The sequence below is a fragment of the Carassius carassius genome, chromosome 22 (assembly GCF_963082965.1).
Source record: "Carassius carassius chromosome 22, fCarCar2.1, whole genome shotgun sequence".
NCBI classification, from domain to species: Eukaryota; Metazoa; Chordata; class Actinopteri; order Cypriniformes; family Cyprinidae; genus Carassius; species Carassius carassius.
In genome coordinates, this window is record NC_081776.1 from 3,358,158 (window position 1) to 3,374,628 (window position 16,471).

The window sequence follows — 16,471 nt, forward strand, 5'->3', positions numbered from 1 at the left end:
AAAAAAAAAAAAAACATGGGAGTGCAGCATAATGTGGCTGACATTATCAGATGGATTATGATCCCTTACCCATGGAGTCAATCGGCTTGTTAAGAGCAGTGCTGTCCAACTCTGTTCCTGGAAGCAAAGGAAAATAACAATTTCAGTTTTGTAACTCGTACAATTTTGAAATGCTATGGTAACAGCACAGTCTCATGGCAATTTCTCTCACTTTAATCTAAAAATTGTACATTAAGTAGTAATTTAATACACAACCATAATCGAACACCAAATCTCCACAGTAAAGAATCCAAATCTGTTGTTGAATCGGTTCCAGTTCTTTGGTTCATCTACAGTCTCATGTAGCAGGCTATGCAATCAGAACTTACCTAATTGCTTCTGCCGTGGATCCAGAGAACTCTGCACTGATTGAAGAATTGCAGGAAAGCGCATTAATTGCTTTGTGTTCATAAAAAAAAAAATACTCGAGCATTTTTACAATCCACTGAAATAATGCATACATCACATTATATTGAAAAATATAAGCACTAGATTCCTGTATATGGAAATGTTTCAAAAGGGTATAGAAAGTATATGTAAATTTGAAAACATTTCACATTGGAGTCAGAGCAGATCATTTCTAACAAATTATTACAACTATGACCACAAAGTGGCAGCACAGACCAAGTTTGCACTCAAAGCAAGTAATTATAATACGTGACCTGAAACTACTAAAGCATTGCACAATGTATTGGAATCCTTTTATTCAAATGCTCTTCTTGGCTTTACTTTCTCATTCTTTCTATCTCTGCTCCCTGCTTTGATTCTTTTCAACTGACCTTGGTTGGAACTTAATATTGAGCTCACATGGGCTGAGGAAACAAACTAACAACTCCAGTGTGTTATTGTGTCCAGTTGAGGAAGCAGGTTGCAGAATTGCTGCAGATGGTCTTGGTGATGTATGTCTAGCAGGTGGAGCGTGGGATAGATGGGGCTGGTTCATGGCCACTGTGTATCCGGCTGAAAAAAAAAGCAGATTTCCACACAAACATACATTCACTAAGACTAAACAGTTGCCAGTTTGACTGGAAGCATTATGAACAGGAGCATCAGCTTTATTACATTATTATTTTACATATTTTCGTCCAATATTACAAATGTCTCCCAAATGAGGCAATTCTGGCCGCCTTTGGCAAGATATGTGGATTTTATCACTATTTTCTGTCTACTGAGTCCTTTTGTGCTAAATTAAATTCTGCTCTTTCAGTTCGGTTCCCATGCCTCTGCTTGTCTTTCACACGTCTCAGATATCGAGCTAAAAGTGAAACATTTCTCATTGTCAAGGTCTCATGGGGGATCGGGGGGAGGTGTTAGAAAGAGAAAGTGGGGAGAAACATAAAAATTAGAGAAGAATAAAGCAATAGATGCCAGGGAGGGAGGGTGGAAGGAGAGAGAGAGGGAGAGTGTGTCCCTGCCAGAACTCACGTAGACCCACAGCTGCAGAGTCTTTCTGATCCCAGTACCTCCCTTCGCCCCTCTGTCACACTCCTGGCATTCAAAATGACTGTGTGTGTGTGAGAGAGAAAGTGGCCTTTTATTTGAAGGCAAAGCTGTTTAAATTAGCCGATTGTCTGGGTGGCACCACACTAACTTTACAACCAACATATGCAAGTGTGTGTGGCTGACATCTGCTGCTTTTAATGGTGGAGTTAATATACACACCAGCTGAGAATAGACATCTATGACACACAAACATGTAGAGCGGTGTCTTATATGACATCAGCCCGTCACGAGGGTGCTTATTTGTTCAACTATTAAGTAATATATTAAAAAAAATTATGAGAGTATTATGAGACATACATTTATAAAAGCTGTCCGTTTATATGGTTTAGGGGTCATTATACAAAAATATTTGGCCACAGAATGACCACCAATTAGAGTTAAAGGGATAGTTCTCAAAATTGTTGTCATCATTTATTCACTCATGTGTATCTTCTAAACACAAATTAAGATTTTTTTTTTACTTTATTTTTTTTATAAAACCTGAAAAGTTTCTGTCCCTCCACTGAAAGTCAAGGTCACCAAACTTAGAAGATCCAAAAAGTACATAAAAGCACCATTAAAATGAGTTCATATGAATCGAGCGGTTCAATCCAAGTCTTGTGAAGATATTTAATCGCTTCAGACACTGAAAAAAATAATTTGGCGTAGAATTTTTTTTTTCACAAAATTGCTATAGGATAGAATTTTCTAGTACAACATGCTCCAATAATCTTTACTTCAAACTTAAAATCATTGTTACAGTGTATGATAAACAGGTTAAATTTACAGGTCATCAGACCCATCAGCACACTGCAATGGTCTAACGCCACCATAAATCTAATACTCAGAAATCTGAAAAAAAAAACAAAGATGGCTGAGAAAGTTCTCACTCACTAGTGATCAAGCATTGTTAGACCATCCGCTAACTGAATAAACAAAATCTAATTTAGCAGCAGCTGAAACTTCTGATATTTGCAAGCATGCACCGATTCAACAAGAAGACTATTTTTAGATTGCAAGGTTCGTCATTTCAAGTTTTCCAAAGGAGAGCCGTCTAACATCATGCTGGCAGCTGGTGATGCCAGCTGGCCGTCTGGGAGCCGGTGATTGTGACATTGATAGGCTCTTACAACAGTAGGGCATCTGATTACACATTGTCTCAAAAGATCAGCAGTCTCTGTGAGAAGAGATGATTCATTCATACACCTGTAATTAACTGCACACATCATGAATCTGAACCTTTCACTCTTTAAAAAAGATTTTTCAGGGTTTCTTTAAGAAATGAATGACTGAATCAGAACCAGAGTCGTTGCAGTTCTTCATACGGCTTCTAAAACCAAAAAAGAATAAAGAATATATTTTGTGTAATAATATTACAATACAATGAATATTGAATTTTCAGCATTTCTCCTTCAGAGTCATATGATATTATATACAGTAGTCAAAACCTTTCATCAAAGTTGTCCTAAAACCTTAATCCAAAATGCGTTCTTGTCTTATGACAATTTTGATAAACTTGTGATCCACTTCAAATATTCATATATATATATATATATATATATATATATATATATATATATATATATATATATATATATATATATATATATATATATATATATATATATATATATATATATATGTATATATATGTGTGTATATATATATATATATATATATATATATATGTGTATATATATATATATATATATATATATATATATATATATATATATATATATATATGTATATATATATAAACCATGATACACCACCATTCAAAATATAATGGTAATTTTTTAGATAATTGAAAAAAAGTTTTTTTAAATGATATTTTAAACTATATTAAAATAGAGAACAGTTATTTTAGCTTTTAATAATATATACAATTTTTAATTTTTTTATAGTTTTTTATTTTTGTATATTTTACGAAATATGCAACCTAAGCTTAGCTACAAAAAAATAAAATTAATAATAATAATCTTAATTATTAACTTTTGACCTGTAGAGTATATTCAAAATATATGTATAAATGTGATAACATTTTTAATTTTTTAAAATTACCATAACATATATTTAATTAACAAATTGTCCTAAGTATTGGACTTTGATTTGAGATATAATATGCAGCTTTAATCCTTAACCACTGTTTACCACATCCAGTGTTTGATAAACCTGATATGAGGTCACGTCACTGAATTCTGAGGATTTAATTATCACCTGCGTACAGAAACTGTAAGAAACTCTGTTTACAGTAAGCCACACACCTTCAGTATTACATTTCTCACAGACAGAAGATTTTCTGAATGAATCTGCAGGCTGTGTTGACCCAGCTTTGCTATGTTTCTCGCTGCAGCCGGTTCCCGTAGCGACTGCAGACATGTCAAGCTGCACGTTGCCACAGCACTCAGCTCAGCCAGCCACTGAGGCAGAGAGCCAGACTGTCAGCTGACTAGAGCGAGTGAGCAAGAGAGAGAGAGAGAGAGAGAGAGAGAGAGAGAGAGAGAGAGAGAGAGAGAGAGAGAGAGAGAGAGAGTCAGTCTATGAAAGGATCTGGCTGGGCGTTGTAAAGTGGCTGAGTGAGAAAGAGAGAGAGAGTGAACGAAGGACTTTGTAAGGACGTGTTATGTAGTCTGAGGCCAAAAAGAAGAATTGGAGTTGAATTGAAAGAAAGGAACTGTGAGGGAGACATTGAAAGGGTGTGGAGAAAGAGAGAGTCAGATTTCATACAATGCACAGAATGACAGTATTTTTATTCAACATTAGCAGATCCAGTGAGACCATAATGACTGTACAATATATATATATATATATATATATATATATATATATATATATATATATATATATATATATATATAAATCTATATAATCCTAAAATCTTGAGTTCATGGTCATATTATGCATCAACTACCCTTTATCTATATCTATAAGTCTGCTGATTCACACTTTTCTACAGTTTCAACACAGCTGACACTTAAATAGGAAGGTTGGAAATGCTTAGCATATTTCTATGTTGAAGTTATTGGATTCAAACACGGTCAAATATGTCATGGTCAATGGGTACCAGAAACTGTTTGGTTACCAACATTCTTCAAACTATCTTCTTTTATGTTCAGCATCACAAAGAAATCCATACAGGTTTGGAACAGTTTGTGGAAATGTTTTTCCCTTAAAAAATACACTTAAACAAGATGGAGACCCTGAAAAAAAGGGGTGAAGATGAGATTTCACATATGCTGGTGAAATGAAGCTGGTTAAAAGGCCTTCTTACCCGTTCCACCTAGAATTCACTTCCTATACCCACCAACTCTGAAATATTCTGTCTGAATCCCTTGGAAATCCCATCATCCCACATCTGTAACTCAAATATACTAATTCCATTATATGCATGCATTCAGAGTGTATGTGTGTGTGACTCAAGTATTTGATTAATAGCTGCATTCAGACTGTAAGTCATTACAGTTGCATATTAAGGCTTATAACAGTGAACAATGTGGATCTACTGTACCACTCCTCGCTTAGACTTCAGAAGTTTTAGAAATAGGAAACACAACCTTCTTTTTCTTCTGCAAATGTGCCTATGTCAACACCCACGCTGGGATGACAGCTTTTGGCTTGTTTGCTTGTTTGATATAAACGTTTATGTTGGAAAATTGGAGAATCTGCTGAGGATCTCCTAGTGCCAGGAAAACCTGCCGCAGAAGGGAGTGGTTAAATGCATTAATCTTATAAATGTTTATACTCAACTCTTTCAGGCCCTGTCTTGCCTAAACCTACTGTAAATATGAATTATTTGCCCAATGTTGGCTACCATGGCCACGTGAGAAAGAGGGAGAGAAATCTTTTCTGATGTTAAGCCAGAATAGTCCGGGAGGTGATGTGAGGGTGTGTCTCTCCTATAAATCTGAGATTTCAATGCCGCTCAGACAGCCAGTGATCATTTCTATCCCCTGTAATATGTGAACTGTGAAGGTGAAAGGATGTTCTATAAAGGCCAGTATCTGCTGACTGGTCTGGCTGCTCTTTAAATAGCCCACTGTCCTGCTCACCGTGGGCACAATTTTGTCTTTTGACACAACACTCTCACTGTCGCTGTGACCTCACCAGATGACACACACCTGTTGAACTCAAGCACACGATCTACAGCAGAGGAATTCTGCACTCTAATCGTTCAGGGATGTGCAGGTCAAGGTTGCAGAGAGTGACAGCGAGCGACTCTTCACGTCTGTTTCTGAACGTGTAAACCTGTCAAGTTCTAAACGTTGTAACTTTCCCAAGGCCATTTTTACGTCATTTCTAGTTTTTTTTAAACATATAACTAAAACCGAAAGTGTTTTAAAAAAAATGGTAACGTTTTAAAAAACCTAAAATAAAATAAAATACAAATATCAGATGAAAAACTTTAACTAAACAAAAAGTAGAAATGGTACCTCATCAACTAAATGAAATTATTGAGACTGTAACTTATGTTTTAAATATGTGTTTCTCCAGCAAGGTTATTATTAACTTATATTTAAAGCTGACACTATAAAATATAATAGAAATATTGGATGAAAACTCAATTAAACAAAAATTAGAAATGCTACTTTGGCAAAAAAAAAAAAACACTATCCGTTATATTTATCACTGTTGTTCCAGAGAACTTCTGGTGGAGGTAAGTAAACACACACATGCTGTTTCCTACATACAAATTCAATCTGCATATTATACATGCATAACTGTAAAAGTGAATGTGTACATTGGAGAAAGAGAGAGACTGCTTGTTTAAGCTTCAATTTCTCAACATGTTTTAAATGCTCACATGCCAAGCCTTCAGGTTGCTGATTGTTGATAGTAAATTCTGTGGTTTAAAAAACCTTTGACGTTTCTCGCTAATCCATTTTCATGTCCATACTTGAATAAGCAAGGTGACTTTGAACCAAACATTGTTTAGACTCAGTGGAGGTCCAAAATCACAGGAGATTCAACAGATCCTCCATGTCAACCTTCAGCCTCAGGGAGGGACAACAGCAGTGGGAAAACACGCTAAATATTAACTAGCGAGAGAGAGTTGTTACATAAGGACGTGCATGTAACTGAGCTAGTCAGAGGTTCATGTATTACCTATTTCGCTTCACATCGCTCTTCTCTTCTATTGAACATCCAGACTGTAGGACATCTGGTTTCTGTCAGGGAGAGCGAGGCGATCACCCGTCTCATTCCACATGAATTGTCCCGAGAGTTATTAATTTAACAGCTAATATATTTTTGGAATGGTAAATAACTTCCAGCTGGAGTTTAGTGTAAATTTCCAACGTGTCCAGTCCATGTAATTCTGCTGACGGTGTGTCCCGTGATGTTAGTGTGTACCCAGCATCCTTCCTGCTTTATAGAGGACATCTGCACAGGGGACAATTTTGTCTGACTGGCCCGGCTGATGCACCGGGGACCACACGGCCTCAGGAATTAATAACTTTCTGCGCAAAAAGCAGTTTTGAACTCATGTTACCAAAACAACTTTTGTCAAAGTTGGGGGTGTTTTGAGGTTTAATACAAGCTCAGGTCTATCAATAGCGTGTGAGCTGTTAGTTACTGCAAAAAAAACAACCTTTTGAATCTTCCTGTCAGTTTGTAAAAATCTGTTTCTAGTAATGGATTTATAATGGAAGTCTGTGGAGCATGACATTGCACTAGGAGAAATGTTCAAATATACACTGTTGTGAAGGTACAGCCAAACTAAACATTATGTGTGTTAACTTGAGACTAGTGTGATTAAATAGTTTACTAACCTACTAACCCTAATCAATCATAAAGTTAGTCCTATATTCAGTTTTTCAACTCTGTCATGTGTGTCACATGATACAAATGTCGCATTATGTTTACAGTGGCTTTTTACCTAAATAAGAATCCATTGTTCAAAATGTTAGTAAGACTTTTTTTAAGGTTGCATTGAATAGATCAAAAGTGACAGAAAATACATTTATAATGCTACAAGGATTCAGTTTCCAATCATTTTGACGTTTTGTGCACCAGAAGATCTTGAAAAGACCTTAAAGTCTCACGGTTTTTACAAAAATATGAAGAAGGACAACTGTTTTCAACATGAATGAGAAATGTTTCTTGAGCAGCAAATCAGCATACTTGAATGATTTCTGAAGGATCATGTGACACTGGAGAAGACTGGATAAATGGCTGTTAAAAAAATCAGCTTTGCATCACAGGAATACATTACATTTTCAAATATATTAAAACAGTTATTTTAAATTGTAAAAATATTACAATTACCCTATTACAGTTTTTTTTACTGTATTTTTGATCAAATAAATGCAGCCTTGTTGATCATAAGAAGCTTCTTTCGTAAACATCTAAAAGAACATTCTGAACCAACACTTTTGAAAGATATATATTCACATTACCAAAAGTTCATATGGCTAGAATAGAATACAAAAAATATTTCTGCTGCTAACGCCTCTGAAAAGCCATGACCTTTAGACTTCCATTATAAATTATTTTCTACAAAGAAAAAAGGTTTAATTTTTCTTTCAAACTAAGGGACATCAGGTCAAAACTAATCTTTATGATAAACTCAATGACATCTGTTTATTTTACAGTATATGCAAACCTCAAACATTCTCCTAACCAGTTCCTAGGATGTTTCCGCGGAAAACCGGCTAATCAGAATAAGCAAAAGTGCAAATTTTGGGTTTTATGTGGCCATTTTTTGGCAACTTGCCACAGGAGGGCGATGTTACTTTGACAGAGACCCATCCCTAGAGACAGTGGGACATGCCATCTCAAATCCTTGATGAATGTTTCCTAGTCTTTGTGCCAGAGCGTTGGCATGAGATCAACTGAGCACAACCGCATGAGTCAGCTTAACAGATGTGAACAGAACAGGATAAGAGTCACTTCCACTGCTCAACTGCATCTGACAAGGTCTTATCAGCACGGTTGGGTTGTCTCTTAGCGTTAAACGCTAAATGCAAACTCAAACTGCAGTGATATCTATGCAGGATTTACACTCAGTAGTGTGTTACCACATTATCACATTACTGTATTGATTTTAAGATAGTAACACATGGTTCCTATAACTTCAGGGGTGCTTCTGTCCATCGTCCTTACTATGTTTAGGCTACCACAGGTCATCAACCGTAGGGGGAGGGTTTGTTAAAATGGGACATTCGTTTACGTGACATCAGGAAGATATGATCATACTTGGCTACCCTTGCCAAACACCCCAGCCAATCGGGAGTCGAATGCCATGCTGTCCAATCATTGCCAGTGTATCTGAAGCATAACATTTATTAATATTTGCTAAGGCAAACATCAGCATTACTATTGTTCAAACTACAAGATGTTTATGCTTTGGACAGAATTGGTTCTGGCAAGGTTCTCCCCAAGTTATGTACAAACATTCTTGCAGAAATTGATCAATCATTCAGAGTTATCTGGTCTTTAATTATGTAAAAAAAATGTAAACACAAACGCATTATTTATACATTGCATACATTTTGGATGTTCGTCTAACATGTTGAGAACATTCAAAAGTAATATTTTCAAAAATAATAAAATGGAATGTTCCCATAATTTTTGCATAAGCAAGAATTTTGTTATTTTTATAAAACATTGCAAAAACAGAAGACAGCCATGCACCACTGAAAAAAAAATGCTAATAAATTTCACAAATAATTACATGGAAATGACTCGTGACAAACTGAGTTAAAAGTGGAAGACAAATATTAGGTTTTTTTCATCTTTAAAAACTTACTCCAATAATGTTTGTTTTATTTACAACTTTTAAATAATTTTTCTTTTCTTTTTCTCTTTTTTTTACTTGGGATTTCCTTTTGGATGATGGACCAAAATTCCCATACTTTTGATATTTTTGTACAAATTATTGGATCTAAACTGCAGAAATTTTTTAAAGTTTATTTTCTTTTTTGCAGGTGGGAAAATGTTACAAGCCAGGCTTGAATTTGTGATTCCCTCATAAGAGGCACTTAGAAACATTTCTTAACATGTGCACTAACCAGCTTTAATTTTCTCATTATAGTTTTATACAACAGCTTTGACATTAATATGTTTGGATAGAAGCCTATTATAATTGGTTTTGATTAGCCATAGATTAGCATAAAGATTTTTAGGTTATGCAATGTTTGCTGAATTCTGCAATAATGACTATTTAAACTCAGCTCATTTTCATTATCAAATTTCACAGCATGCGCAAATATGGGAAACACACTCTTTTGATTATGTGCACAGTCACAAAAGGTTTCGATATGAACGTGTTTGGCCTTTGCAGAGTGCTTAATTTGGAGTAACAGGTCCGCGTGACATGCTGCTCTGAAGTAATTGTTACATGTGGAAAATCTGAGTGCCTTAAAACCAATCATATGACCCCTACCTTCATCCATGGCCAAATATTTACTGTGCCAGGCCCTCTGGCCTTAATGGCTCAGTGTTTTTCTTACAGATGTGGACAATGCAGCATGTTTGCAATCCATTACTGCCATTATGCTGAACACACAGCCTTGATTTGCACAAGTCTTATAACTCAGCGATCTGACTCCATCTGTCTCTCCAACTATTCTCAGGTATGCTGTTTCTAGCCCCTGTTAAATTGAAGTCTAGATTTGGGATAGTGGAGGCAGACATACTTATGCAATGTAATTTGAAGTTTCACTCCAAATAATGGGCCAATTGTGAACTGTGAGCTCTTGAGCAAGTGCTCTGGCAGTCTTGTAGACAGTTATACCAGTATATCATCTCCGTCATGTGGAAACCTCATGGTGACCAGGGACATCCTGACACATGTGCAGTTACCCTTTAGTTTCCCTTCCTAATATGTCAATGTGTTGCATCCGAGAGTTGGGAAATGTTTTAGATTTTGTCCTGGCTTTCTGGGTTTCAACAAACAGCCATTAATGGCTCTAATTAATATTTGGCCTACAAAACCAACTCATTATTTTTTTAGACGTTTGACCCAAGGCTTTCTGGAAGTGATGTTTCTGAGGGAGGCATTGCCGCTCACCTCACATGAATCTCTGCTGTGGTCTTGATTCGGAGACCAAGAAAAATACAATATATCATTTCAAACACCTTTAAGTATCCAAAAAACGTTAACATTAAGATTTAAGCTGGCTTCTTTTTCAAGCTAAATGGCTCAGTTTGTGTCAAACCTTGCATTTGCTCTCATCCATCAAAACTGCTAAAAGGCCATTTGTCCAATTAGTTAATGGTTTGTGCAGTAATGAAACAAAAAGAAAAAAATTAAACAAACTGTGTTCATCTAAATCACATGACATCTAAAAAAATGTAATGTCTATATCGGTTAGGATGAACGTAATGTAGATTTATGTAGGGTCGTTGAGTTATTTGGGATTTTTAATGCACCTCATCCAACAAAAACACTTTACAATCCTCTACAATGTCAATTTCTTCAGTGCTCTGTAAAAGATCTATCTTCTTTATCTATCATCTATCAAAAGCCAAAACCAAAGATGATGCAACAATACAGAGAAATGTTTTTGGAGACAAGTTCAGAGTTTGAATTATTTATTTTCAGAGTTTGAACTTTACTGAAAAATGTACTGAAAAAATTACTTTTGGATGGGCTGCATGACACAACCCACTACCATGTCTGAATGGTTATTAGAAAGCTGCTGTTCGGTTGCAAGGGTGAAGCTATGTGGTAGTAAGGCGGTTGCTTACTGGTTCAAAGACTCCAAAACTGGTGCAAAACTCCAAAAGCATAAATATACATACAATTCACCGTAGTTTCCAGCTAAAATAAACACTACTGGCAGTAGAAAAACAACTTTTATTACTTATCACATAAATTATGAATGATAAATTAACAGATTTATTTTTTGCATGCTTTCTTGCACAATACTATGTTATAACCTTAAAACACTATAGTGCATGATTTGTAAACTAATACAGTTTGATGTTTGCATCACATAAGGATGCTCCATATATATGGCTTTTCAAGCATAGTAAACTTGCTCGGTAGTGCACCTGGCATGATAAAAGAGTTTATTAGAAGCAAGCTAAAAGTGCATGGTTGCTTCAGAAAATGCATTTTATCTCAAGTTTCCTTTTGTTATCACTATCCATTTGACCTTTTAGTGCTACTCATTGGATATTTCATTTCCAAACTGCCATGATACCCAACATAAAAATCCATTGCCGCAATCACGATTAACAGTTTCAGAGGCTTATACCACCATTCACTGGACATCTCACTTTGAAATGGTTGCAAAACGTGCAGGAAGCAATATAATATCATTTTACAAACTCATTTTTCCAATGAGCTTGGGATGCAAAAGAGCCGATTCCCCCCAAAAGTTTATTTATTATGGTTAGAGTTTGTTTAAATCTTTAGTTCTATGTCTGAGCAAAAGTGAAACAAATAGTTCATGTTAAATATTGAAATATTAAATATTTCAGGATGAAAACACTGAATGTGAGCGAGAGAGACAAGTGTGTGTGAATCATCATGTACAATGCTTTAATTCAGTGTTGGTCTGTGGTTGGGTTTAAATGTCAGAGTATTTGCAAGAAGGACACTGACACTCCACTTAGTGGAGACGCCGCAGCTATAAATGGACAATCAGGTCTGTAAGGCCATGGAGAAACCATGAGGGAATGAGAGAGGGAGTCCCTCCACAGAGTCAACTGATCGCTCACACAAAATCAGCAGGCTGACCCAAAAAAACAGAATGTAACAATATCTTATTGTAAATGCACACATAAAGGGAGGTGCATGTGCTGAATCTGATCAGGATGGATGTTGATGAAATGATGAAATCTATGGAATTTTTTGTGAGTTTCCCTTTGAGCCTGAATAAAAGTGGCATAGTAATGCTTCATCATGTAACGAACCTGGACAAGGCATATATAGGGATATGAGGTTTATTCAAGTGCACTTTTTTCTTTTTAAATAGCCGATTCAAGTGCTATTTTGGAGTCGGGTGCTAAAACAATGCAGAAAGCATGTGCATCATTCTTAGAGAGTCATCCAGTTCACAACACAACTTACAGGAGCACAAGTCATTTCTCTTCTCTAACTCACATGCAATGCCAAAGCAAAGTGGCGGATAATGATATTTAAAAAAGATCTTTAAGGATTATATTTTTATTTTAAACTAGCTCAGGCTCTTTTCATCTTCTCAAACATTTCCTGCCAATTTTCATAACCTGAGGGAGGTTGACAGCTCATGATTGTCAGCAAAGAATAAATAGTTTCAAGCTATAATTATGTCTATTATTGACTGTGTACTACAAAAAACGATTTACGTAGTTTTTTCGTCTGGTTTTCTATTACAAATATCTACAAAATCTTAAATCAAGATCTTGAAGGAAAATTACTTAAGATATAAAATATGTTTTCTGAAACATGTATAAAAATAAAAAAACTATATATATATATATATATATATATATATATATATATATATATATATATATATATATATATATATATATATATATATATATATATATATATATATATATATATATATATCACTAGGGTAAAAGAAATAAGCTTTTTTAAATACTTATGTTTTTTTACACTACAAAGATATTCTTAATAATTTTGTCTACAAATATCTCAAATTCTTAAATCAAGATACGTTCTTGAAGGAAAATTACTAAACATTATGTTTTCTGAAAATCGATCAAAATTAAGTGAGTTAATGCTTAAAACAATAGCATATCTGGTGTAAGAAAAAAAAATCTTACTGTACTAACAGACATTATGTTTCTTAAGCAGTTAATGTTCAAGACTTAATATCTAATAGACCTAACAGTAATTTTTCTAAACAAATCTTGCTTTAAGAATGTTTAAATATTTTTTCTAATAGAAAACATAGTTTTGTTCATACAGCTAATACTCTTAAAAAAGCTCTTAATATTAGGTTATTACTCCCTAAGGTCACTCGTAGTTGTAGAATGTGTTTTCTGCTGCTGTGTGACAGTAACCTCACTGACATCTATACACATTCCCTCTCTCTCTTTCCCCCTATTTCTGTCCCTCTCTGGTACTCTTTCACCATCTTCTCTCTCAAGAGCATTTCATATGACATATGAGATCAGGCCACTTTTACCCGACACAAACACACACACAAAGACACTGTGATGGTCTGCCAGAGGTTAAAACTCACCTCTGTGTTGTTCGGCCATCCCACATCCTCCCAACAAAACCCCCAGCAGTGGTGGACAGGCCATCCAGACCCCGGAGGAGGGGGCTGTGGCCCAAACAGAGGCCTCTCATAGCAGGCATGACTGAAGCATCTGCAGGGTCACGTTACAGCCAGGAACTCTCGACCCCCTGCATAGCCCTGTCATTTTTCCATCTCTGAGGCCCATGGTGATGACATCGTCCCTAAGCGCAGCACACAAAAGGGTCACAGGTCTGTAAGGTGAGAGGAGAGGATGCCAATAAAAGGATGTTGCAGAAGAAAGGGAAAGTTTTTCATAGAGAGAGTGTTTCTTTTGTGTATCAGAGTGACAGCAGGTGCAAGTAACACACACACACACACTCACTCAAAAAATTTTTTTTTTTAATTTTGTCGGGTTTTACACTATGTTGCATTTAGATTTCAGTTAGGTTATGTTTTAAAAGTAGAAACCGAAACAAGAGACAATCAATCAGAAGTTGATTTGTAGAAGATGTTTTTGAAAGAAGTCTATCACACTCACTAAGACTACATTTAATCAATTAAACAATACAGTAAAATATAAAACATTGTGAAATATTATTACTATTTAAAATAACTGTTTTCTATTCGAATATATAATAAAATGTAATTTATTCCAAAGCTGAATTTTCTGCATCATTAATCCAGTCTTCAGCGTCACATGATCCTTCAGAAATTATTTTAATATGCAGATTTAGTGCTCAGTTATTAATAGTGTTTCCTGTTATTATTGTTATACTGTATATAATAGTTGCAAATAAATCTTAATTTGATGCAACCACAATAAAACATTGTCACCTTAAAATATAATGAAAACACATTTTTACTACAAAATTGGACTAAGCTGAAACAAAATTTTTGGTTTAGGCTTTACAAACCAAAATAGTAAAATAATAATAATAAATTATAAATCTGTTCTGTTTTTGGAAAAGCATTTCAAATAATAACACATTGCAAAACGATGTGTATGGTGCATGATAGCAAAATAAACAGGCTTATCAGCTTTTAAGGAGGAGATCATGCTTACCATATCTTTGTTATTGATGTCAAAGGTTGTGCATCTAATCAAACTCATTGTTTGGGCACAATGTGGTTTGGAAGAAGCTAGTCAATCCTCGAAGAAAATGAGCAAAACTACACAGGGTAGAAGAAAATAAACCAAAAATTATACTAAATTTGAATTCATTTAAAAAAATACTGGCCACAATGTGTTTTTTGCAGCAAATTATTGGCGTAAAATAATCTAAACTCAAGAAACATTTGGAAAACCAAAAACTCTGAAGAAGCTTGTTGAGTTTTGCCAAAAGAAAGTAATGAAGTCAGAGACATTACAACAAATCATATGGTTAATGGTAATATTAATAAAATGAAATGCATGATTTTATGGAATTTCTTATTTATTTTTGAACTGCTGTAAGATTCTTAATTAATATATAATGTTATGCAATGTAATGTAATAGATAAATAAATATGAATTTATAATTACCTAAAAATAATAATTTAATATATTATTATTTAATACAACATAAATGTTATACACACACACACACACACACAACATTATTAAAATTTGCTACATATAAAAAAATCTAGCATAACACAACTACGGTTGCTGGGAAGTGTGTGATAAAAAGAGAGATAAAAATGAATGTTGCATTTTGATTGCAGTTATTAGGTCACAGTACAAAGCTTGATGTGAAAGCAATGAAAATATTCTTGGGGGTTACCAGGTTACCAAAAAGCATTCATTTTATACAACCAAGATACAACATTGTGAGCATATGACAATAAAAATGTTTCATCTTAAGGTGAAAATGTTACATAATTTTCACAACATTAAACCCATAAGTGTGTTTGCTGGGAAGTGTGTGATAAAGAGCGAGACAGGAACAGCCAGTAAAAGAGTGCCGGTGAAGGTCAGGTCAGTATATAGGTCACATACTTTGAGCTGATTTATTACACTGTTGCAGTTCCGCTTTGATTATGTTCATGAAAAGGTGAAGCAAACATCTGTATAGTGGCTACCTTCCTCTCTCTAGTGTGTCTGTGTGTGTGTGTGTTTGATTATACAGATATAATTTAAGGACAAACCGTCTCTCAAAGTTACATTTGTAAAAGCACCCATGCATTTTGATCTATTTTTAATGTGCTACATGATTACAGCAACAAAGCAAAAGATAATGAGATCAGTGTGTGTTCTGTGTGTCTCCACTTGGAAGAAATCAGATACTCCGCGCTCTCAGCACAGCTGATCGCATACCGACCCGTTTCAAAGCGTCCAGATACAACCTGAACCCTGGCCGCCCACCAAAAACGCTTTATAACCTTTATAAACACACATGCACACACAGATGCAGATTAAGGCCTGTCAGTCAGACCTCGAGTCACCGGGACACAACTGTTTGTAGTTGCGGTATGACTCCAGAGAAATGCATGCAATGCGGCTGACCGGCAGATCTTTCGTGTTGTTTCTAATGCACACACATTGGTCCGTTTCAGTTGAGACATTTGATATTTCAATACGTGCTGTCTATGGTTTAACTGACATTACTGACATTAAGTCAAAATGAGAATTCTGTCAACATGTTTTTATGCATTGTGTTCTTGTAGTGACAAAATCAGCAGAACCAGAACATCCAGGATGCACAACACAAATACACAAAACAAATAATGCTTCCAAAAGGGGTTTTCGCAATGTTATGGAGGAAACATTTAGATTCCTCCAAGAACCTTTCAGTGAACAATTCTTAGTGTAAAAAACTAAT

General features: G+C 35.1%; 1 long non-coding RNA gene across 1 annotated transcript; it reads right to left on the reverse strand.

Annotated features, from left to right (window-relative positions):
* Nucleotides 1-530: 530 nt before the first annotated feature.
* LOC132098323 (uncharacterized) lies at nt 531-14,841 on the reverse strand. The gene is made up of 3 exons (XR_009422870.1): nt 14,734-14,841; nt 13,671-13,921; nt 531-999 (listed from the first exon to the last, which is right to left on the reverse strand). It is a non-coding gene; the product is annotated as an uncharacterized LOC132098323 (long non-coding RNA).
* Nucleotides 14,842-16,471: the final 1,630 nt, after the last annotated feature.